Source organism: Megascapheus bottae, chromosome 3, assembly GCF_031878675.1.
Source record: "Megascapheus bottae isolate mThoBot1 chromosome 3, mThoBot2.hap1, whole genome shotgun sequence".
In the NCBI taxonomy this organism is placed as follows: Eukaryota; Metazoa; Chordata; class Mammalia; order Rodentia; family Geomyidae; genus Megascapheus; species Megascapheus bottae.
Genome location: NC_143511.1, coordinates 49,337,342 through 49,364,187, shown reverse-complemented (window position 1 = coordinate 49,364,187; position 26,846 = coordinate 49,337,342). Strand labels below are relative to the sequence as shown.

The window sequence follows — 26,846 nt, the reverse complement described above, 5'->3', positions numbered from 1 at the left end:
AAAGCATACTGCCAACTTGAACCATGCTCCAGTACTTTTGTTTTTCAGTTTGTTGTACTTTCACCTAGGTTGGCCTTGGCAAGCTAGCATGGCCTTCCTACCTTGAATCCCAGGTATTATAGGTTAAGGTCTTGCTAGCATTTCACTAGGCTAGTCTTGAACCATGATCCTCTTATTTCCACCTTCAAAAAGCTAGGATTGCAATGATATACATGTACTATACATAGTACACTATGGTTTCTTACATGTACATTTCTAAAGTACCACTTCCCATTTGTCCTAATTCTATATTTTACTGGAAATCAAAGTAAAATCTTTCTAAAAAGTGTACTCCAGTTTAATTTTGTTTAAAATCTGACCAAATCCACTCAAGATGACCTGAGTCACATGATGTACTCTTTATATGTTCAAGACTACTCCTCTTCCCTATTAATTTCCTGTATTATTTAAATTAAAAATGAAAAACTTGTAACTTACCTTGTGACAGGTTATTTTAAAGTATTAAGCTATCTGACAATTTTAGGCCAGAAACAGGAAGGGCTAGAAGTCTATCAGTGCTTACTTTCATTGTCCATTAACTATTAGAATTATGACAAGCCTCTTCCCCATATTAAAGACGAGACACACACAATCCTTCTTGAGTCTCTTTGCCAAAGGAAAGTGATGGGTCATATCTTGCCTGTCTCTATCCTCACTGGGCCTGTGGACTTACTAGTAGCTCCACAGCCTTTTTTCCTCTTTACCAGCTCCTGAAAGATGAATAAATATTCTTTTTCAATTTATAAGCAAATTTCAGAACCAAACACATCGTCTTCTATTATGATTTAGACACAGAATTTTCAGTTGGGAAGGCACTTCAGAATTCTCCTTTAGCCACTGCTTTTCATGGGGAATTTGAGGCTGTGTTTAATTATTTGTCTCAGATCATAGAACTCTCACTTGCAATGAAAGGATCTAGGATGCAGCTACATTTGTAACAGTTCACAATCTTTAATATATCCCTCCCACCCTTTCCCCAGATTCTCCTTCTCTTGATGATTTAATTTAAGGTTATTCCTACTGAATTGTTACTGTCTTAACACATCTCTATAAGCTTACTTAAACCCATCAGGTATTGGCCTTAATCTCAGCATGTACTTTTTCCCTGAATAAGGAAACCTTATGTTTCATAGCTTCAGCAGAATACCACCTGGAATGCTTTGTATCCATCTAAAAGAGAGATTCCAGTGGGTGATACAGAGGTTAGTTGGTGAATGCTGTAATAGATTATGGCCAGGTCATCTTTGAATGTCTCTGGGAAATAAGCAACCATAATAATCGTGACAATATATTATAAAGGGGGAAATCACTAGGTAAAACAATAATGTGTTTACATATCTAATAAATAAAAAAATCTTATTATTGTTTAATAAAGAAAACATGAAATGAGCACTAAAACTCCTCATTGTAATTGGAGCTTTCACATGGACAAGCGTAGGCTTTTCTGAAACCTTAACCCACCCCCATCCCATCTCTCCTACCAGGCCTACTTGTGTTTGCCTCTGTTTCCTTCCTGGACTGAGCTCCTTAGTCTCTATACTTGAATGATCATCCTATACACAAACAGACCCCCCCCCTCACAGACATACTCCACTCACATCTTTATAGTTAGCCATGATGTCCTTTCCTGCATTTCTTGTCCTTCACTGATAGGCTTCTCCAAAGCTGTCTTGCTCCTCATCTCTTGCTTTCTGGCTTTGACTTTTTGTTTTTCCAGTTCCAAGGGTTGAACTCAGGGCCTGAGCACTGTCCCTTGGCTTTCTGAAGCCTAGAGCTCTACCACTTGAGCCACAGCACCATTTCTGGCTTTTCTATGTATGTGGTACCAACGAATCAAAACTTGAGTCTTTGTGCATGCTAGGCAAGCACTCTACCACTAGGCTAAACTCCTGGGCCCTGGCTTTGACTCTTGATACTAGTGTTCCTCCTACTCCTGGAAAAGATTCTTAGTACCTGTTAGCTTTGAATGTAGAAACTGTCTTTTAAGTACTAGGTTTGTTTTGTAGCACCTTTCACTAGCTTTTCTACTCAGTTCTTGATCTACCATGTTCTTGGCCATTCAGTGAGTATTCTTAGTATTGGCCATTCAGTGAGTATTCTGACTGTGCTCTTCTGCTTCTCTTAAGTCAGCTAGTCTCAGTTTCTCTTTTCTTCTGCCATGTAACCATTGGATCTCTTGACAGTCACCTGTTGCTACCTACTGTTTTTTACAGCTTCTCATCCAAACCTTAACTGTTCTCAAAATCACCAGCTAGAAAACTCTTAACCAACAGCTACTGGATTTAGACCAGATTTCTGAGGCACAACCTATTTCAGACTATCTATTGCAGACAATGCAAATTGTCTAACTCTATATCCATTATCCACTTTTACTAAGAGAATTTCAATTTTGTGGTGGCAGTAATGTGTCTGATTTGGGGGAAAAAAATCCCGTAACCTTTTATGCAGGCAGGCATATAGTCAGGTGACTAAGCCTGGCTAATGACATAGAAATGGAAGCTGTTAAATGGGAATTACAGGAAAGCCTATTAAAAAGGAGCTGATACAGCTGCCATGTGACATTTTCTCTCTTTCTATTTACTTACCTAGAACATGGAAGTGATTGCTGATCCTAAAGTTTCCCATGTTATGAGAAGTATGTGCCCAGTAGGGAGAAATAGGAAGGACGGGAAGAGCTTAGACTGTGGATCTGCCATACGGATCCTGTCTGTCATCTCGAATTTCTCATTCATTGAAAGAACAGTGATATTGGTTCATTTTGAGGTGGCTAGTATTAGGTGCTAAATTGTTCTCTAACTGATTTAGCTCCACCCATTATTCTCCAGGTTAGAAATGTCAATTACTATTGGATATATCTTTTCAACAATTACTTATTAAGGGTTTATTATGTGTTACTGGTCATCAGTGGTAGAACAGTGACTAAGACAGGTTCAGAGCTTAGCTGCCCATGAGGAGATTTTAGGAAGTTACTGATGATATAAAAATTGTTATTTTGGGGGTTGAGAGTTTGGCCTAGTGGTAGGGTGCTTGCCTCCCATGCACAAAGACCCTGGGTTCAATTCTTTGGTACCACATACATAGAAAAAGCCAGAAATGGTGCTGTGGCTCAAGTGGTAGAGTTCTAGCCTTGAGAAAGTCCGAGGACAGTGCCCAGGCCCTGAGTTCAGGCCCAGGACTGGCAAAAAATTTTTTTTTTATTTTTTCCTTCAAGTCTCTTTTCAGTTGACTATAAAGCCTTGTCAGATTTGCTACAAAAAATAAAATAGCAAGGAAGCCATCTCCTTTTCTTTTTTCTTCCTGTTTCCTGGTCTTTCATTACTCAACTCAACTCAGATGGAGTTGTTCCTCCTGCCTTCTGTTTTTTTTTTTTTTTTCTCAACAATATTGTGGTTTTAAATCAAGGCCTTACAATTACTAGACAAGTATTGTACCTTAATCCATACGCCCCTTCCCCTTGCCATTTTTTGTTATTTTTTAGATAGAGTTTCATGCTTATGTCCAGGATGATCTGGACTGATCCCCTATTTATGACCCCTGTGTAACTTAAATGACAAGTATGAACTACCACACTCATCTTTTTTAGTGGTTAGGAGCTTTTTGGTCTCATGAACTTTTTTCCCCGGGTTGGCCATGAATTGCCATCCTCCAAAGTAGCCAGGATTACAGGCAGAATCCACTGTTCCTCTAGATAATCTTTTAAAAGATTCAAGATAGATTATTTTATTCATAGATACATTAGTACAAATTTCTAAAAGATAAGGACTGTAAAGACTGTTACCAGTCCAGGGGCCAGGAGCGTGGCCTAGTGGTAGAGTCCCTGCTTAGCATACATGATGAAGACCTGGGTTTGATTCTTTGGTGAATTGGAATACAAATAAGGTCCCCAATCTTGCATGTGTATTGCAGGGGGGAGGGGGCGGGTAAGATTTAAACTCAAAGCCTGGGCACTGTTGCAGAGCATTTTTTCTCCAAGCTAGTATTGTATCACGTGAGCCACAGTTCCACCTCTAGCTCTTTGCTGGTCAACTGGAGATGAGTCTCATGGACTTTCTTGCCCAGCTGATTTTGAACCATGATCTTAGATCTCAATCTCCTATGTGAGTTACTAGAACTTGCCTGCATTTTTTAAGTACTCAAAATTTATGTATTTTATACAGTGTGCTCCATATTCTGCATTTTTTTCATGGTCAAAATTTTATTAGCATTAATGGGACTTTAAAAATGTCTAAAGTTTAAAGAAAAATCTTTGTGTGGGGCTGAGTTTTGCCTCGTGTTAGAGTGCTTTTCTGGCATTCATGAAACCCTAGGTATGATTCCTTGGTATCACATACATAGAAAAAGCTGTAAATGGTGCTGTGGATCAAGTGGTAGAGCACTAGCCATAAGAAAGCTCAAGGACAGTGCCTGGGCCATGAAGTCAAGCCCAGGACTGGCAAAAGCAAAAAAACAAAAACAAAAAACTTTGTGTTCTGTGGCATTTCTTTTTCTTATCAAAGGAAAAGGAAAAGCAAAAGTTTGTCCTACATTTTCCATCTGCACCTTGTTGAAAATATCTTTGTGCTATATTTTCTATAAAAGAGTAGTCAGAATCAGTGTCACAGTCAGATTCCGATTAGGTTTTTAGATTGTGTTTTTACTTTGGGGGAAGCAAGACTTCTTCTATAGGTCAGATTGAGGAGTTCTGTTCCTAAGGATAATCAATAAGATAAAATTGCCTTTTTTGTATGTGATGTTATAACCTTTGATGATATTACTAACATGCATTAATTCATAAGGCGTTGTGATCTGCTGACATTTTTGTTCTAAAATTCTATAATTTATTCTGTCATTCTTTCTTTGTTTATAGCCAGAGTTCTCCTTTAAAGAGGAGCTACCCTTCTTTTGCCTTTGCTAACCAGAGTAGACCTTGTAAAGGACAAAGAAATGTAACACTTGATTCTTTTTCTTTGTTCAGTTTTTAATAGAATGTATGTGGTTCCCAAGCTTCCTTCAGCTGTTTTACATGCTTTAAAATATATCTTTAGTCTGGTCAGTTTACTCTCATTTTTCTTAACTCTCCTTTGTACTTCATTCATCCTGAAGTATTAGCAAGCCTTGTTCTTCAGTGGATTATCTTTAGTTCTTTATTACTTAACTTTCACCTGTTCTTTGAAGATTTTCTAATATGCCCATCTACTACTTCCTAACTTTGTGTTTCTTCTGTGAACACTTTATACTTTCAAAACAGTTGTTTCCTTATGCAGTTTTCCTGATCAGTAGATTAAACGAAAGACTGACCAGTCTTTGCATTATGCCTACCACATCACGGGCCACTCAAAATGAAGTTGAATAGTGCACAGATGTGTTGATATAGGTATCTATTTATACATTTAAGACTCATTGGAATGAATTTGTATATTTACAGCAAAAGAGTCTTAACTATAAATATACCTGAGCATCTGGAATTGTGATTATTTTGGTCTGTCTTCTTCGGTGAGGTGGAATAAATGGACCACATGCGTTGGAGAGCTTACAGTGTAAATTAGACAAGTCTTGGTTCTTTCAGATGTACATAGCACAGGATGCAAGCCACCCTTGTGCAAATAACTTAATACAACAAAATCTCCAAATAAACTGGAGGCCAAAGTAAACAACATGTCTAAACCTGATTGCCGTTTACCTGCTTTTGTGTCCCTGCCTTTGTGTTGGAACACATAAGCTAGCTAAATGTATGAAACCCCTCAAAACTCGCAGGGAAAGTCCAGCTTTTTTTTAGCCTGATTGTACTGTATAAAAGTATTAATCTCTCTCTCTCTCTCTCTCTCTCTCTCTCTCTCTCTCTCTCTCTCTCTCTCTCTCTCACACACACACACACACACACACTCACACACTCACACACACACATATGCTTACACACATACACACATATTCTCTATCTCTTTCCCTCCTACTCTTCCTCTCTCTCTCTCTCTCTCTCTCTCTCTCTCTCTCTCTCTCTCTCTCTCTCTCTCTCTCTCTCTCTTTCTCCCCCTTCCCTCTCCCTCATCACCCCCACACACTCCAAAGAAGAAAAAAAACCCATAGGGGAGGTCAGGACCACAAATTAATCTTTTACTAAAATGACAGAGAGATATGAGTCTAAAAAACCCAAAACATTTACTTCTGTATTTTTAAAAAAGCAAATCGTTTTCAAAGAAATTTCAATAACAGGATGCCGAAGGGAAAGAAATTTCTGCCTCCCTATTTCCTATAGGGACTGTGCAGAGGCCTGATAACATGACCACCTTGTTTTCCTGTCGTTGCCTTTATGAAATACGATGATATTCCCTCCAATATGCGTGCTCTTGAAATTATTGCAATTGGTAGGATGCCACTCGTATGTTGTGTAAAGGGACTGGCTTTCCCCTCATTTGTTTCCTTGGGTTGCAAAACTGTTGAGCCAGATTAGTTTACTTTCATAATCTTAATTTGCTAAGTAATTAAACTATTGCATTGAATATTTGTAACTGTATAATTAGTGTGTCATATATGTGGGAAACTAAATGACAAAGTACAAAATACTTAAATTCCTAACTCCAAATGGTAAGAATTGTGAAAAAGTTATATTAAATAATACCCTATAAACAAAAGATGTGTATGTGGGGTTTAGTTATACAGTTAGTTTTCTTTAAAACAAATTATGCCTGTGTTGACACTTATATTCTCAACTATAAATTTATATATGTACCAAATTTTGTCATTTATATAAGGGTGATATGTAAACAATGAACAAGTCATCATTACAGCTGTGAAACAAAAGTTACATCCAAATATAGTTTAAGTGGTAAACTATGCCACTATGAGAGGTTGAACCTAGTATAAAAAATTAATCATTTTGGAAGATAAAATATTGTCCCATTTTGTCTAATCTTAAGAAAAAGCACAGCCTTAGAACATAAACATTAAAATGGTATTCCATGGTACACTAAAATGTCTGTAAAGATAAATTGATGGGCTCCCTTCTGTCTTTGCTTCTGGATTCTCTATATTGGAATTTGTCTGCTGAGTGGAGTGGGGCCCTACAATTTCTACAACTGAATTTCAAGGAATGGACCTGCATGGAGTTCTGTCCTTCTTCCTGTCACCTTTCATAGGTGGGTGCTTCAAACCACAATCCTCAGATCTCAGCCTTCAAAGTATCTAGGATGACAGTCATGAGACACCAGTACCCAATGTGATTTCATGTTCTCTTAGTGTCTGGATAATATTCCATTGTGTATATGTGCCACATTCTCTGTATGAATCAATCAGTGGATAGATCCTCTGTAACAAAATGCGTGCATGCATCTGTCTGCCCTCACCCTAGTCCTGGAGCTTGAACCAGGGACTGGGTGGTTTTCTTGACCTTTTTTAGTCAAGGTTAGTGCTCTGCTACTTGAGCCACATCTCTACTTCTGGATTCCTTTGGGGGTAGGTGTGGAGGGGGGGAGAGGGTCAGTTTATTAGATATAAGAATTTACAGACTTCCCTGCCCAGGCTAGATTCAAACCACAATCCTCAGATCTCGGATTCCCCAGTAGCTGGGATTATAGGCCTGAGCCATTGGTGCCCAGTGGATTAACTCTAAGTGCTGCTAAAGGATATCAGAGAGATAATACTGTTGAACAATAATAATGGAAAAATATGGTCTAGGAAACCTTTCCTTCCTTTAATTGGCTGTGACCTTGCTGTGTTGGTGCAGGTTAGTTCACTTTTCTACTGTGTTTCTGTTCGTCTCGTGCTGGTGGTTACAATGCTGAATTTGGAAGGACTTTGCTTCCTCAGATACCAGCCTGACCCCCAAGGTCCTGATCTGACCCCAGGGTCCTGAATTCAGAAAACCTTTGTAAGGATAGTTGGTTTTACTGGTTTTTCTTCACTCTACCCAATCTCTGCTGTCAGTTGTCAGTACTTTTGTTGGCTCTTCAACAACAATACAAACTTGGCTAGTATCTTTTAATCCATCTGAAGGCAAGTATTGTGCTCCTCGGGAAAGATTGATTTTCTGTCATTGTGTGTGACTGTGAGCTAAGTTAGTGATTCAAAGGCAAAACTCTTAATTGTTATAGAAAGAGCAATGAAAAGATGTTTAGTCTAAATATATTTCCTGGATACCATGTATTTTTCCTGAGAAGAAAAATGCTGGGTTTTGGTGTTGTTTTTTTCTTTTAAATTTGTTCATTATAGATCAGAGAAATCATAGCCAAGTTGAAAAACAACACAGTTTTGCATTAGATTTATAACTGCATGTTTTAAAGTATATTTAAAAGTTACCCCATTAGTACCTCTTAAACCCATAAAATGCCACTTTCCATCTGGCATTAGATCTATTAATTTGACTACTATGAATATATAGGAATATTTTTGAAAACTCCTGTGGTCTTGTAAAGCCTCCAGGCCCTTATTAGCTGAAAAATCCTGCCTTCTGCCAGGGCATGGAGCCAAGGTGAGATCCTTAAGTAGATAACATTTAGGGTTTGAAATAATAATAATGAAAGAAAAGTCCACATGGAGCTTTCAAGTTGTTATCCATTTGAAATATCCAGTATGGAGTTGGAGGCTAAGGGAGAAGATTAAGCAGATGTCAGGTTTATTTCAGCAGGATGCTCTGCCTAACTCCCTTTCCTCCAAAGGGTTTTGTGCCCAGCATCATGGGGAAGGCAGTGACTAATTCATTTGGTCCATCTGTTGCCTTGGGAAACACTATGGATTGGTTCTTCCAACCGTCAGCTTCACAGGTGGCGATCAATGAACCTGGGGAAATTATGACCTTTCCTTACTCTTATAGGCTCTTTATTCACCTGCCCTCCTTTCACATGGGTCACCTTGAACTGAAATCTTCCTCTGCAAACCCCTCCTGCTCCCCTCTTCAAAAAATCATATTATGCTAAGCATTGGCAGCTCACCCTTGTAATACTAACTACTCAGGAAGCTGAGATCTGAGGAATGTGGTTTGAAACCAGTCCAGGCAGGAAAGTCCCATGAGACACTCATAACTCCAATTAACCACTCAAAAATTGGAAGTAGAGCTGTCTCCCAAGTGGTAGTGTGCTAGCCTTGAGCACAAAGAGGCTAAGAAATAGTGCCCAGGCCCTAGGACTGATAAAAAAATTATATTAAGATATAGCTTTTATTTATTTGTCTGTCAGTACTGGGGCTTGAACCCAGAATCTAGGCTCTATCTCTTATTTTCTTTACTCAAATCTAGTACTTAACCACTTTGAACCATAGCTTTCCCTCTAGCTTTTTAGTGGTTAATTGGAAATAAGAGCTTCACAGACTTTCCTGGCCAGGCTGGACACAGCTTCTTTAATGGGTTCATTAAAAGAAAAAGAAAAAGAAAAAAGAAAATGATAGAGGCCAGACTTTGTATCTACTGACTTATTGTTATTATTGTTATCTTATTTTCTGGAAGCTTGATTTTTCCAAATTTTCTAACATTTTATTTCCTGTTTCATATTCTTAGGAAGAGTTTAAGAAACACTTTGCATATTAACTACATGTTATTCCTAAATTAATGTCTCATACTCTGTGGCTAAGCTAGCCCTAGTCAAGGTGCAAGGAAGTTAGAACTAATTTTATATTTGAGTAGAAACATCTGTCCTTCTGTACCACAAAACTGTGAATCTAGACTTACAGTTGGCAGAGGTTCCTTTTATGGATCCCTAGTTGAACAATCACCATCCATTACCCCTCTCATGTCCTACCAAAAATAAGGCACTATAGTATCTAGACTTTTCGATAGTCACCAATGGGCTGAGGAGTCTAGGCGGGAGGAGCCATCACTGCTTGTTTTTTTGCTTGTTTTTACATTGCTCTCCAGTCCTCTGGCATTGCGCAATTGACATCTCATTCTATGTTCAGATACAAAAGAACTTGCCTTACCTCCTTGCCTATGTAGATACAAACATGAAACCTTGATTCTGATTTTGGATAATCCTGTCCCCCCAATCCAGTCTCCATAATGCTGCAGTCTCTATTTGTATTCCCTGTGTTTGGTCTGTTAACCTCTCTCGTCCAGAGCCTGTGTGCAAATCTGTCTACTTTTCTGTGTGATGCAGGCAAAAACCTTACTTACTCTCCAAGTCATTTTTCCTCATCTGTAAAGCAGCCAATATGGTGTCATTGAATGAGTTGATAGTTGCTATAAAGGATTATTAAAATAACTATAATTTTTTACATGTACAGTTTTATAGGAATTATAACTCACATTAACCAATGACTAAATGCTTTCAAGAAAAAGTTATGTTTACCTCCAAATAGTGTTGATTTTTGCAAGCAATTGCAAGTAGTTAAGCTAGGTGTGGTGGTACATGCCAGTAATCCCAGCACTGAGAAGCGGGAAAAGGAAGGTTGCCAGTTTAGAACCAGCTTGTAACTTGAGTCACATACATAGTGAAACCCTGTCTCAGGAAAACAAGGACTAGGGGCTTTGACTAGCATACATAAGACCTTGAGTTTGAGCCCAAGCACTTAAAAGATAGGAAAGTAAGTAAATAAAGCTTTTTTGGGTATAGCTGCTGAGTGACAATTTTCAATCAGTTGCCTTTGTAGCATATAACCCAAAATATCCGCACCTGTATTATATTATTGAATTATTTTAAAATTGAAAGGAAATTTTTTTTTGCCAGTCATGGGCTTGAGCTCAGGGCCTGAGCACTGTCCTTAGACTTTCTCAAGGTTAGAGCTCTACCACTTGAGCCTCAGCACCATTTCTGGCTTTTTTCTATGTATGTGGTACCGAGGAATCGAACCCAGGTCTTTGTGCATGCTAGGCAAGCACTCTACCGCTAGGCCAAACTCCCGGCCGAAAGGAAATCTTTATAGCAAGGCTCACAGCAGATGATAGAATGTCCCTTGACATTTGCAAGAGAAATATGCCAGCCAGTCTATGAAGAGGACCTATATTTATCTGTCTTTCATAACTTTGAGTTTAAATCTAATCATACATAGTCAATATGAGCATTGTTTTTATATGTTACTTTATTTTTCCTAAAACTAAGTAAGGTACTAACATCATTCTTTGTCACCATAAAAGATTAGTATTTGAAAAATATACAGAAAATGCATGATTGTGAAAATTGGGACTTTAGTGTATATATGTATAAAACTCATTTATCTCTCATTTCATTGTACTATTTTAATACACAAAAGCCCAGATGATGTATATGGAAAACAACTATATGAAATCAATAGGTGGTTTAAGGAAGGGCCTTGTTAGTGCTTCCTTGTTACCAGGATCGACATACCTCATGGAATCCACACCTCAAGAAATCTCCCAAGAAAAGGGAGATAAGGCCTCTCCCAAGTTTTTGTATTCTGCCCAAGTATCCAGAGTTGCAAAGAAATGAAGTTTGATATTGATCAGATAATTTGAAGAACTTCTATGAACAGTAAAAAACAAAAAAACCTAAAGATAACTACTATTACTGTACCTAATCCTTTTTGAAACCATGACTGGTGCTTCTCACAACCTCAGAGTTTAAAAGTAATGCATTAATTGTCATTTCTACCTTGTTGACATCTTTAAATATATCACCAAAGTCAAGAACAGATGCATGATGGGCATACAGTTGTTGTTTTTCTTTTCTTTTTTTTTTGCCAGTCCAGGGGCTTGAACTCAGGGCCTGGGTACTGTCCTTTTGGCTTTCCTCAAGGCTTTCCATTTGAGCCACAGCACCACTTCCAGCTTTTCTATATATGGGACACCAGGGAATCAAGGGATTCCAGGTCTTCGTGCATGCTAGGCAGGCACTCTACCAGAAGGCCAAGCTCCTGGTCCTAATACAGTTTTAATATACTAAAATCCCCACAATCTTCTTTCACCGTAAAAATTGTCTGATCTCCTTTATCTTTTCCCAGTCAGAATAATTGTTTGATTTTTAGATTGAGAAATTTACATTCATCTTTGTTACATTTTATTGTCTTGGGTTGAGTCTAGAATTTCTACTTGAGTCTAGTGCTTCTACTTTATAAGAATTTTTAATCATAATTCTAAGTTTAAGTAGAATATACTGTCCACTCGTGAGTATCATATATTTATGAAATCCACTGTAAAAACAGCAAATAGGACAAAAATGCAAAGCTCTGTAATGTTCCACAGACAGACATGGACCCCTTTAAATAAGTTCTTTGCACTCCAGCTACCTTGGAATCACGGGGTCTGCATGCTCCTCGGTCTTAATACCACTGCCTTATAAAAGCCTGCTCAGGCTGGGCACCAGTGACTCACTCACTCTAATCCTAGCTATTCAGAAAGCTAAGAAAGATCTGAGGACATCCCAGGCAGGAAAATCCTGAAACACCAGTTAACCAGCAAAAAAGGAAGGAAAGAAAGAAGGGAGGGAGAGAGGGATGGAGGAAGGGAAGGAAAGAGAAGGAAGAGAGGGAGGGAGGGAAGTAAGAAGGAAGGAAGGAAGACAGGAAGGCAGGCAGGCAAGCAGGCAATGGAGCTATGTCTCTAGTGGTAAAGCATTAGCCCTGAGCACAAAAGCTTAGGGACAATGCCCAGGCTCTGAGTTCAGCGCCACAATGGGCACAAAAAATAAATATTAAAGACCTGTAGCTAGGATTTACTAAACATAATGACAAGTCATCTAATGGGATTTTATTCTAACTAGATGACTGATATTAATATGCTTGTCTTTTAGAAAATTTTCTCTTCTTTTTTATTGTATTTTGGGGGGATAATGTATACAGGAGTTACAGCTACATCAAGTAATGGGTACATTACTTCTCAAACCTTGATACCCCTTCTCATGTTTTTGTCCCCCCTCCCCTCCCCCCACTCCCTCCCAATCATCTTATTTTCCCCCTTCCCTTCTCTATTTCAAATAAACAAATTAGTGTATATACAGTATACCAGGTAACCAAGTCAGAAACCATAATTTTCTCTTCTTTTGAATATTTTCATTACCTTTAAATGGTTGTACGGAGGAGCTGCCATTCAACAAGGCAGTTTCTGAATACTGTGTACTTTGAGCTATGTCACCTTCCCAACCTACCCGTTCACTTACTTATCCTAACTTTAGGTTATATATTGACTTTATATTTTTTTTGCAATTTAACAAAGCAGTTTATGTGTTCAGTGCATCTTGATCTGTGTCACCACATCAATATCTTCACTTCCCTTTGACCTCCCCTACACTTATATTTCTCACTTCTGTGAAATTCTTTTTATTGTCGGGATAATATATAGAGGGGTTACAATTACATTCGTCAGTAGGTGCATTAGTTCTCACACATTGATAACCTCCTCTCATGTTTTTGTCATTCCCATTTTCCTCCCCCACTCCCTCCCTATTTGCAATAAATTCTTGCCTACATTCTACAATCCTCCCCCCCCCCCATCTAGTCCTCTAGGTAAATAGGTGGGGCCCAGGAAGAAATCTAGCCCTGTGAACTGACAAACCATTATCCAGTGCTGTCATTGAGCTGTTCTAGATCTTGATCTAATATGTACATAAACATATGAAATGATTACTTGAGCTGTTCAACTAGATTTGTACACTTTTCTACATGTAAATTACATGTTAATTGCATCTTAATTTGTCTTACTGCTTTAGAAATTATTGTTCCAATTGATGAATTCATACATCTTTGTATTTTTAAAGAAACTTTAATGCTTCCTCTTATCTAAATATTTTTGGAAAGGCTATTCTTTATGTGAAGTACTGAAACAAAAAACATGACAACTTTAAACCACAAACTAGATTGTACGTCCCTGAGGTCTGGGATCATAATCTGAATTGCCCAATACTGTTCACTAGTTGAACTGACACAGTGCAGACAGGTACAAATGTAAGTCAACAAAAGGCTTGTATAATTTTTATATCTATATAGCTTGCTGATATTTTATGTAAAGCAATATTTAAATAGTTTATATAGTTTATTTCAGGCTCAACACTTTTATCATGTCGCATCCTTAAATAATTATATCCTCATTTTTCATTTACATTAATACTTTTCAACTTGGCTATAATGTATAAAACAAGGTTCTAGATTTTACTTCATCCATTAGTCCTCTCCCTTTTTATAACTTTGGAGAAAATTAGTATTTCTACTTTTCTGCACACTATTTAAACTTACTATCTTGCCTTTTACCTCCAGATATCTCACTATACTTGTCTAATCTTTATCCTTCTTGATGTAATACTATCAAATCTACTACTATTTTCTTTGGCTGATGTTTCACATTTTATTTTATCTGAAGTTGAAATGTTGCTGCCAAACCCACCATTAAATTCTCCTTGTTGATTCTCATAACATTTCCATTTTAGGAATTTCCTTAGTAATCCAGTGGACCAGAGTATTATTACACAATGCCCAAAGTATATATGACTTAATTACATTTTAATCTTGAACAACACAAGAAGTGAATCAAATTGTCTTATCAGAGTAAGAAAAAGAAAACCAACTGTGAACATATATTCCATTTTGTTTTTTAAAAATAACTGCTTAGGGGCCAGGAATTTGACCTAGTGATAGAGTACTTATCTAGCATACATAAACACCTGGATTTGATTCCTCAGTACCAATACATAGAAAAGGCCAGAAGTGGTGCTGTGGCTTAAGGGATAGAGCTCTACCCTTGAGAAAGTCTAAGAATAGTGCTCAGGCCCTGAGTTCAAGCCCCTGGGACTGGCCAAAATAAAAAAATAACTGCCTATATTGCAATGTAACTCACCTGTTTAAAGTGCTCAATTTGAGCTAGGTTCAGGTGGCTCATGCCTATAATCCTACCTACTTGGGATGCTAAAATCATAACATCACTCAAGGGTAGGCTGGCAAAAAGTTTACGAGATGCCTTCTAAACTGAAATAATTAACATGGTGATTGGTACACTTTGGCCATCCCAGCTGCATGAAAGGCTGATTGAAAGGATTTCAGGTTCAGGCCAATCTGGATAAAATTTTTCATGAAACTCTATCTTAATGGAAGCTTGGTAAGACTAAATGAACTTATCATCAGCTATGACAAAGAGTATTTCAGTCTAGATACAGATCCTAAAAAAAGTGAGATTTTATCTCAAAATGACCAGTACAATAACAGGGCTGGAGTGTGGCTCTGCCTATAAAACATAAGACCCTGGGTTCAAACCCAAGTAGGATAAATAAAGTATTCATTTTGATGTATTATATATTAAGTATATTCACAAAGTTATGCAACTATCTCTGACAGCAATTTTAGATCAGTTCCCTTAGGCCCAAAATAATTTCCATTCCCTACAGCTATTGACTCCTACTTTTCCATTGCCTCTAGTACTAGACAGCACTTCTACTTTCTGTATGCATACATCTGTGCTTACTTTGGGTCATCTGTGAACATGGAATCATTTAAGTAAGATGCCATGTTTTATGCTTGGGTCCATGATTTCAGTGTTCAGCAACATGAACAGAACTGATTCTTTTATGTAGATTTATTACACTTTGCATGTATTTTCATTAGTTGGTCTATGCTTGTATTGTCTTTGGTGCAATACTCTATTGGCTGTTTAAGATATTTGAGCAGCTTTTGGTATGGATTTGGTGTAGGGATGTATGTTAAGTACTGTTATTAAAACATTGACTTGTAGTTCTACGGTCACATTCAGAGTTCTTGACATTGTGTTGGAATTATGAATAAATAGGAAATTACACTGAGACTCTGGAAAAGATTTGGAGAATTCTGATTTTTAGGAAGATGGTTTATCTCCCTCCCCAGATAAACATCCCACTAGGTAAGTTATTTTATTCTTCCCCAAACAATATAGACTAAGTAGTCTCAACCACATCCTTGTTATTGATGGGGAAAACCCTTTCCTTAAATCAGTTGCCTACAGCTTGTGAAAACTTTTCTTTTCAAATATTTTTCCTTCTATTTGCTTCTTATTTTTGTCAAATACTTTATTATGGTGGAGACTCAAAGTGTTTTCTGAAAGGAACCTGCTTTCTTTTTTTTTTTTCAATAACACATTTGACCATTTTCCCTTGAAACTTTGATTTTTCTGTACAGCTGACTGTACAGTTGGGTATTTTTGTTTGTTTTTGTTTTGTTGCCAGTCCAGAGGGCTTGAACTCATGGTCTGGACACTGTTTGTGAGCTTCTTTGTGCTCTAGGCTAATGCTCTACCATTGAGCCACAGCCTCCTGAGTAGCTAGGATTACAGGTGTGAGCCACTGGTAGCTGGTGAGGAGTATCTAGTTTCGTTATTAGAGTAGATGTCCAAAGAAGCAAAGTACAGATTTCTTACTTACCAGTACTTAATCTCCATGTGTGGTTTTTTTTTTTTTGAGGCTTATATAAGAATCAGTTTGGTTAAAGTTTCTAATGTGGGAAATTTCTTCTAGCTGAGAATCAAACATTGATCTTCGTAAACATCAGTTTGACCTTGAAACATGTATGTGTTTGTTGGTTTGATAGGGTATTCTTGTGAGTGCTGGTGAAGTTAACATAAGTAATCCCCACCCCTCCCCTGCCATGAAAATGAGCCAGTCCTATATAGAAAATCAACAACCTGATATCTAAACTTACCCATTTAAATACTTAAGCTTTTGAGACAACTAAGGAATTGTGCTTGCTAAATCAGTGACCTCTGGGTAGCCATTCAGTGACTTGAGAATTTGTGAGTTGGCATCTTTTCCCCAACTACCTTTTGCTGTAACAAAGGAACTGACTATGTATCTGGTATAGAGTATTTTATTGATGAAATTTTTATTTGTACACATTCAACAATATAACTGCCATGTACATCCCCTCTTAAGGATCAGATATCACAATTTGGCTTCCACAGTAAGTCTGAAAAACTCAGACAAGGTCAGATCATGGCTCATACATAAAATAAAATTCTTGAAGTGCCATAAATCTTTTTATTTTCATTTGTTTTAAATGGTGTTGTATTTATCCTTATGAGTTAGTGTGTACATTAATTCTTACACATTGTTTCCCTTACTCATGATTTCCTCCAATTTTCCTTCCCCTCACCTCTCAATTTGTAAATTTAATTTCCAACATATTGTTCTGTGAACATCCCTATTACATTGGTTCATCCTTTGTCCTTTGTCACATCATCTTGGTTTTCCCTTTCCCTTCCCTGATTCATGTAAACAAATAGATGTGTATACAGTACACCAGGTACCAAAGTCAGGTAAAAAAACAACAGGGGATATGACATCATATAATACATTGAAAACAACAGAGACAAGGATAAATCCTGTGTTTCCCTATCTTGGAGTTCATTTTACTTTGACTCATCCTATATGGCCATATAAGTGCCATAAATTTTAAAGGAACAGAAAACTATACATATATATATATATATACAGAAAAAATATATATATATAGTGTGTGTGTGTGAATAAAATCAGTAAGGGTTTTTTTTTCCCTCTGCAAAAAACCAGTTTGTAGTATTTGTAAATAAAAATAGGCCAAAGAAAATAATATTGCAAACCAAATCAGAGAAATACAGGTTTTACAATGTTATCCAAGCCCCTCTTCACTGAAAGCCTAACATTGTTGTGCTACTTATCTAGAGAGTGGGAACCAGAAAACTGTAGATCGGAGAACCAATCTGGCACACTGCCCGTTTTTATAAATAAAGTTTTATTAAACACAGCTATGCATAGCTATGTCACATTTTTGTCTTTTTTTAGTTGTGGGTCATGGAGTTTGAACTCCGTCTGGGCAGTGTCCATGAGCTCTTCAGCTCAAGGCTACCACCCTACCCTTGAGCCAAGCTCCACTTGCCATTTTCTCGAGGTTAATTGGAGATAAGAGTCTCAGGTCCTTTTGTATCCGGGCTGGTTTTGAACTTTGATCCTCAGATATCAGCCTCCTGAGTAGCTAAGATTACAGGTGAGCCACAGAGCCCGGCTATAACAGCTTTTATGGTCACATTTGTATGGTTTTGACAGAGACTGTAATGTCTATGAAGTCTAAAATACTACTAGGTCTTTAGTAGGAGCCTTGAAAGTCCCTGCTGTACAAGGTACAAAGTAAGAAGGGCTCTTTCTATCCTTTCTATCCTCATCAACTAGAGGAGCTGAGAAACATGACTAATATTTAATAGCTTATAGAAAACCAAGTATAGAATAGTAGAATTAAAAAATAAAAAGGACTTGAAATGCCATCATAATAAACAGAATTTCCATGTGGGGGAGAGTAATGCTATCTGGACAAAACAGCACTACTGGGCCCTTAACTTGTCATCTAAGTTCCAATCGGGATGGTTTAAATACACACACACACACACACACACACACACACACACTTCTTGGTTTTCACCACAAAGTGTAACCAATGGTAATAGCCATAAAAAGCAATCTGCATTTCTTACTAGGAATTCCCTTTGAGTATGAAATATCCAGTGTGTGATATTCACTAGGCTATATTATTCCAGTACATCTTTAACATAGGAGATAAGGGCATCTGTGGAATGGAATCTGTCATCTGCAGTGATGTCTGTGGCAGCTGAAAGCATTTATAAATAGGCTTTGTCCACTCCAACAAGGTTCTTTACTGATGATTGAGTCTCCAAACAAATCTTGATGACAGGCACCAGACCAATGTCATCTTGGTCTTTCTTTAGCAAACTCATAGTAGAGGGAGAAGGAGGAAGGGAGGGAGGAAGAAAGGGGGAGCACCAAAAGACAAAAAATACCTCTAAAATTGTGGAGGTTAGTCTGTCAGACATTGCGTTTATTGACTTTTATATGAGTAGACTTAGGACTGCTGACCAGAGGAATCTTTGGACAGTCCTCTCCCTACTCTTTAACATTCTGTGCCTTTGAAAATTCTGCATTGTTTTGTATTCTTCCAGTTACAGTACAAACTTAAAATACACTGTTCTGGTATTCATTGATTCTCATTGAGAATCCTTTTTTAGCAGGTAACATTATAGCAGGTATCTGTCTTCACATGGAGCCCTTTGGGTCTTGTTGACTAGTTGAATCTAGGTATGAGTCTGTATATGAAATACAGTAATAAGGCAACTGGAAATGAGAATTTGGTTTCCATTTAAGGGATTATGGAATAGTTCTATTAAAACTAGAGAGAGAGATGAGATCTAAATACTTTGAGCATCAGAGATTCTAGCTTGCTCCCAAATATATTTTAACCATAAAAGCCAGAAAGAGAGGGGCTGTTCAAATGAATTAGAGGGGCTGTTCAAATGAATTTTGTTAGACCAACTGTACTACTTTACAGTGGCTCAAAATTATAACTTTATTCAAATAGAGTGCTTTGTTAATTATGAGGACATGATTACATGAAATTCCTGTAGATGGCTTTCAAACATAGTAGTTTAGGATGGTGGCTCTCTACATAGGTAACTTTTTAAATTCACTAGAATATTTTACCATCTTCCCTCTCTTCTACTCCCCCCCCCCCCGCTTCCTCTTGCTCACATCAGTATTGAGATTAGAACTCTGGGCCTAATGCTTGCTTTTTCTCAAATCTTGGAAACATTTTTATTTTGTTGTTATTTTTGGTAAGGCAAAGATTACTTCTGCAGAAGCATTTCCATTAGATATTTTTAGTTATTACAAGTTGGGTATGTTGGTGTCAGAAGATGAGTAAAAAAATTTTGGGTTGAGAGTTTAGCATGTTAGAACAACTTATTACACCTTTCTCAAATCCTAGGCATAAAAGAATGTATTTCTTACTGCTTTACTTTATATGTTCTTAGTTGAACTCATAATAGATATTTTATTTATGTATTTCAAGTTTAATTGTAAAATTATTGGCAAAGCAGAGGCTAGTTTTTATTAGAGAGTCTAGTTTTTATAAATATAATTTGATTTGATTTTTGTATTTGAATTATGTCAGTATTTTTTATCATTATGTGACTATAACCTTTTAAAATATCTATGGAAGTTACAATAAAACTAAGTCAGATTAATTTTTTTTTGCCAGTCCTGGCCTTGAGCTCAGGGCCTGAGCACTGTCCTTGGACTTTCTCAAGGCTAGAGCTCTACCACTTGAGCCTCAGCACCACTTCCGGCTTTTTTCTATGTATGTGGTACCGAGGAATCGAACCTGGGTCTTCGTGCATGCTAGGCAAGCACTCAACCATTAGGCCAAAACTCCTGGCCCAGATTAATATTTTAATAGGAGTAGATTCATGTTTTGAACTGCTTTCATTAAGAAAAAATATAAATTATATGTATGTTATATTTTTTTTGCCAATCCTGAGGCTTGACCTCAGGACCTGGGCACTGTCCTTGGACACTTTTTGCTCACTTCCAGCTTTTTCTCTGTATGTTGTTCCAGGGAATCAAACCTAGGGCTTCGTGTATGCCAGGCGAGCATGCTACTACTACGCCACACTCCTGGCCCCAAATTTTATATATTTTAAAACAATGGAAAGACATGTAGCTATTTGGCTATACAATGCAGGATTTTGTATCCTTATAAGCTTCATAGTATATTTGCCTCTTAATATCAGATACATCGCCATTGTAATTTTGACAGAGTTTAAATGATTTTTAGAGATTCATTAAATTTTTAGCAATATATATCATTTTTTGATATGATATTTTTCTGTTGTATTTTGGTACTATGATTAAACTCATGGCCTTGTGAATGCTAAGCATAGTACACACTAACAATGAGCTTCACCCCTACCATTTAGTATAGAGGCTAGTATTATAAAGAAGAAAATAAAACCCACTGTTGTCACACTGTTCGTTTTCTTTAAGTAGGCAGTATCTGAAACAGCATCATTTGCGGATAGCCTCCTCAGGGAAATCAACTGCAAGACGATCAGATTTGTCTTGGGTTTGCATCCTGCTTCTATTACCTTTCCGTAGGCCCTTTTCTGTCAGGTAATGTCATCATCACACAAAGTTTGGGTCCAGTTATAAGAAAGAGGTAAGTTGGTCTACAAGTGCCTGACTAGAATTCCTAGCATTGGGAATTCGTGATATTTAACTAGAAAAGGGAAGAGGTTCTCGAGAATTCATTTTTTTTTTACTTTCTCTGTACATATGTTAATAGCTTAGGGCTTTTTGTTAAGTACATTCATTGTAAATTTCATTAATGAAAAGAATTTATAACATTCTAGTCTGTATCAAGAAGTAGCACTTTTACTTTTCTGGATGAAGGTTTAGTTGGCTGTAGGGTCTAAAAAGGTAAGGAAGAAGAGGCCAGATCACACATGATATCCTGGAACCTTCAACTCCCCAGGATGGTGCAGCTGGCGACTGCTATATTTTCTGTACTCTTAGTGGGTTAAATTTGGCTTTGCAGAGTATTTTTAGGAGTAGATAAGACTATGTAAGTAGAACTTTTGCAGTTTTAGCCAAAGAAAACAGACTGTAGATTTGATGACTCTATTTGATTCATTAGTGCCGTATGTAGGGCCTTTTGATCTTCAGGATTCAGTAAACCAATGAATTCAAGTTTATCAGAACTTCATCACATGGGAAGTAATTTTAATTTGCCTGTAGTGTTGATACTAATGTAATTATCAACACCTGCATCTCATTGATGATAATCGTGTTGGGCTATATTAAATTTTAATGATAGGTAGAGACAACATTAAAAACAAACATTTAGATAACATTGGAAATACTCATATTTCTGAATTACAACCTATTTGATTTCTTAAAGAACACACACACACACACATACACATACATACATACATATACATACCCTCCTGAGAGCTGAATGAATGTGTGACTTAGCACTACGATGGCAGTCTAGCAAGCATGAGAACCTGAGTTCAAACCTAGTAACCTATGACTACAAATGAAATAAATAACTGAAAAGCTCCTACTGAGAGCAGGAGCTTTAGATGTATGTAGTGATTGTGTGTTATTTTTAAGGAAAAGGAGTAATTGATGATGCTACATGAGCAGGTGTTATATGGTAAAGTCTATTCATTCTTTTTTTGCCATATATTTTTATTGTAATTAATAGAAGAGTTACAAATCTATTCATTCTTAATTTGTTAAAGTAAAGGAGTTTCCATTAAGTCTAAGCTTTCATATCACCTCAGAATTCTTTTGTAATATATTTTATAAATTCAAAAACTACTGTAGAAAAAATATTTCAGCCATTAAGCAATCAGCATTCATTTATTTTGTCTTTTTATTCCTGAGACAAGCTAATTTATGACAAAAATGGGTCTTTAAAATTGAAGTTATTTGTCCAGAATAGTCATTGGAGTGCATTTTATTCTTGCATTGGTATGTCACAACAGCATAACTAAATATATGCTATTAAAAAGAGCAGAATTATGATATTAGTGTTTTAGTATTTTGTACAAGAAAAGCTTAGTCCAAATTAATGGGATTTCCCCAGGGAGTTTCACTTCATTTTCCCATGAACTCTCAATAACTATCTCTTGCCTACAGTGGTTTATATTTAGATCAGTTATCTTTTGTTAAAATTCTCCTCTTTGTTCTTCTGTTTGAAAGTGATCATTTCTGGAATGTCATATATATCAGGCATTGAATTGGGAATTTCTTCAGCTCCCAGTTTTAGAAGTTTATGTTTATAAGAAAACAAATTTTGAACTAATGTAAAAACAGTGGCTGTATTTCTTTGTGTGTGTGTGTGTGTGTGTGTGTGTGTGTGTGTGTGTCTGTGCACGCACGCGCGTGATACTGAATTTTTGAACTTCAGAGCTTGCGTTTGCTAGGCTGTGCTATTGGAGATCCCAGCTATTTTTGCCTTACTTGTTTTGTAATAGCATCTCATGTGTATGCTGAGTTGGATTGTTCCAGTCTTGTCATAGTGATGTATATGACCAACCAGATCCAGCTTTTTGTTGATTCAGGTCTCTTTTTTGGTGTGTGTGTTTTTCTGTTTTTGTTTTTGCCTAGGATGGCCTGAAACTACAATCATCCTGATTCTGTTGGCCAAGTAGTTATGATTTTCCATATTCCAATTTCACAGTTAATGATAGTAGTAGCCATTGTTTGCCATATATTTGCCATACATTCCCTGCATTGTTCACTTATCATGGATTCTCTTGGGTCACTTGAGAGATGATATGACTGAGGCAGGGAGAGATTTTTTTACCTACCTAAGGTCACATAACTAGAAAGTGGTTGAACTGGATCCATACCAGGTCTTCTGTTTCTTGAACCTGTGTTCCCAATCTGTCATTCTGTTCACTCCACCTCCCTGTTAAACTTAAGTTGCAAAATATTTCACATTTAAATTAGGTTGTAAGATCCATAGAAAAGTAAAACGTAACTGCTTCAAGATTGTTTGCCATCTTTTATAAACTCTCTGTCTATCCTAGAGCTGGTATCCACATTCACTTTCAGCTTCTTACTAATACATCTTAGAACGTACGCATATATACAACATGGTATCTTCTGTGTTCTCTCTTTTCCTTACTTATAGTAAAATGTTACTTAACCTCTAGTTATGAATAGGCACTTAAAGTTCATGTTAATGTTGTTACTTTTTAACATTATCTACCTGGATTTACATCAAAAAAAAGGAAGGAAGGGAGGAGGTGGAAGAAGAGGAGGGGGAGGTGGAGGAGGAGGAGAAAAAGGATGAGGAAGAGAAGAAGAAGGAGGAGAAGGAGGGAGAGGGAAAAGATCTTTTTCAGTCACTTGCCCTGTTTGCAGAATAGGAGTATGTGCTATGACTGATGGGGGGTGGGGGAGGGCAGGTCTTCCAGTTAAGGTAGTCATAAGATAAATAGATCTTGGAACCTTTATATAGTAATTTCTTAACTATGTGCTTTTATTAAACTCTATGGACTAGTTCAGGAAAGTTATTGAAGATTTTGATGTTATACTTCTGTTAGAAATACATTCTGGAATAACAAAGAAATGTTTTTCAAGATCTGGGTATGCTAGCTGAGTTAAGTGGTTGACATTTGATCTCTCTAGCAGTATGTCCTTATTGCACAGACGGTACTATCAGATGAAAGAGGCTATTTCTGAAACAGTTCGGGGTGGATGTTTGCTTCTGATTAGCGTGTGTGAGTGCGTGTGTGTGTGTGTGTGTGTGTGTGTGTGTGTGTGTGTGTGTGTGTGGTGAATGAGTAATTGCTAAGTCATGACCATGTGTTTGCTGTCATTTAAACTGCCAATCTAATCTAAATATGCATGTGGGTGCCCAAGTAGACTGCTTTCTTTTCAAGAGGCTCACTGCAACCACTCTGAATTCCTTACTGACACATGTGAACTTTGGGCCACTGTATTCCTGAAGGCCACTGTGTTTCCTTTTAAAAGAGGTGAGGATGATTTTTTTGCTTTCTATATTTCTTATTTTTAAAGGCCACAATAAATATACAATTTATTGTGAGCAGTAACTTCGTAGGGAAGGCAGCTTCTCAGAGAGTCTACAAGGCACTTGGGACAGGGAGGCTCTGAGAGTGATAGAACAAGTAAAAAGCAAACAGACTTTTATAGAAGAATTAATGGAAAAACTGAAGAAAATCTTACCAACTTTAGATAATGAAGTTGCATATTTCATTTTTAATCTGTTGAAGAAAAATTAGAGAAAACGTTTAAATATAGGAGGTATGATTTTATAATGCTTCATTATATAAATGCAGCCCTGATAGGGCTTCAAATTACTTCAAATTACTATTTTTCTCTTCTAACTTAAGAAGTTTGAAGAATTTACTCGTAGCTTTTATCTGTGGGTGAATTCTTAGAAATACGTTTTCTGTATTCATGAATGTATTATTCAATATTTTCTCTTATTTTCTTAGAGAAGCTAAGGCTTAGAACTCCCAAGTACTGTAGCAATATGACATAAATCTTTTAACTCAGAATTGTATAATTCTGTTCTTTTTTGTTTTGTAATTATATATCTTAGTATAGTTTGAAAAGGTATACATTCATATTGTATCCACTTACATGTGTTTAGGCATAAAGGAACACAGTGCAGACTAAACTTAATTGAACAGCTCTTGTCATCTGACCATTAATTATATTTGATGAAAATCAGTGATCGCTTAATTGTATGCTAAAATGTTTCGTTAATTTTTAAAAATTTGTAGCTGTAAATTCTTAAATGTATTTAACTTTTATTTAATACCTGTGAACCTTAACTTTTATTTAATATTCGTAAACCTATCTGAATGACTAGTATATGTGAAATGTAGTCTAAATGTAGTCAAAATTGAAAGAATATAGTATTTATTTGATTTTACTCAATTTTTCCACATGGGGAATAATATCTGTCATTTTTTATCCTAGAGAAATATGGTAGCTATTTTGTTTTATATTTGAAATATAAGAAAGCATTATCTGCTCATTCATCAGTGGAAATAAAAATTTCTTAAACTGTTACTCAAGAAATTTTGTCCTGTGGATCTCTGTAAATATAACCACAGTGTCCAAATAGTTATTATGTTTAATTTTTACGGGGAGGGTAAAATGTATTGTGTTTACTTAGTTGTCATAGTCATTTTTGAACACATTTCTAATTCCAGCCCAGAAAAGACAGAAGTTGATCCTAAGACATTCTTTTCATTCCATAATGAATTATATTGTATGTGATAATTAGTGGGGCCTTAGTATTCCTTCAAATCTCCCCTTTCCTCTTCTCTCTTCTCCTCTTCCCTTTCCTTCTCTCTTTTCCTACCATATTGCTCAGTCTATACTTAGAGAATTTAAAAGTATGTTGCTTATGAGGAAATGTATAAGAATCATACTTCCAGTACTTCCAGTTTTCCTTCATATGCTTCATTTATAAGAAAGCATCATTTTGTGGACTAATTTAACTTTCAGGTTTCCAATTACCAGCTGGAAGAGATGGTATGGTCTGGTCACATTTGTCATAGATCATAAGGTAAAAGCCAGCCAATTTCTTGATAATGTTTAAGTAGAAAAAAGGTTTGCGTCTTCAACTTGCTTTTTAGCACTTGGTCTTTTATGTGTAATAGATAAAAAAGATAATAACTAGCTTTCACTATGTCAGAAGAAATTTTTCAGGCATATTATAAATGACATATTTTGAATTTTTAGAGTATCATACACACACTCAAAATGTCTGTATATGTGCCTATTGTAAGGTTTGTAGAGGCAAACTTTTCCTGAATAATGATTTTACCAGTAGGAAGTGCAAAGATTAAATGTGAAGATTAAAAGCAAGTTTAGGCTTTTAAGCCATTCTGGCGATATTGAAATTGAGTGTGTCTCTGAGGACTGATTCAGAAGAATTTCCAAACCATCCCCTAAGAAAGCAGTAAATCATTGGTGCTATTGCTTTAATTGAACACTGGGTAGCTTGGGCTCTCATTAAATTGTCTGCAAGGAAAAGAAAATTGAGGAGAGTGAGAAAGAGGCCAAGGAGAAGACCTTTAGCCCATGCTGTCCTAAGCTACCAGTATCAAAGAACATCTTTGAGCTAATTTCAGTCCCATTAAAAAAAAAACTATTTAGTGATTAGTAATCAGTGCATAAGAGCAGAAAGCTAAGTGAATAACAAACTTAAATACTGAAGTCATTGGGATAGCAGCCCAAAACTGTTAAAAAAATTTCTTAAATGACAAAAAATAGCCTGAAGAGACAAGAAGTGTTAGTTAAATTCATAGTCAATATTCCATATTCATTGTCAGAAAATATCATTTAGTTATCTTCAGAAAATAAGAGATGCTTCTTGAATTTTGTACCTGCTTCACTTTGTTTTACATTGTGTCTGTTTGTTTGAAATTTATGGTTGACTGCATTTCCTGGTAGGAGTCTTGATGCCTGTATAAAGATAGCTGCATTTTTAAAAGTAGAATTATGAGTATTGAAACTTCTCCATCAAGATCTACTTGTTAAGACTATTAAGCCAGGAGGGAGGGAGGGAGGGAGGGAGAGAGAGAGAGATTTAAATGGCAGATGGTTGAGAATTAGATGCTA

General features: G+C 36.6%; 1 protein-coding gene across 2 annotated transcripts in view; it reads left to right on the top strand.

Annotated features, from left to right (window-relative positions):
- The window catches only part of Mllt3 (MLLT3 super elongation complex subunit), a 273,764-nt gene that overhangs the window by 214,980 nt on the left and 31,938 nt on the right, over positions 1 to 26,846 (top strand). The window contains exon 1 of one of the 2 annotated variants that reach the window (XM_090330053.1): positions 24,116 to 24,220. The exons of the other annotated variant lie outside the window; for it this stretch is intronic. The gene's annotated coding sequence lies outside the window, so the exon portion shown is untranslated. Of the gene's footprint in view, positions 1 to 24,115; positions 24,221 to 26,846 lie in introns of those variants that run through there. 2 annotated transcript variants of the gene reach the window in all.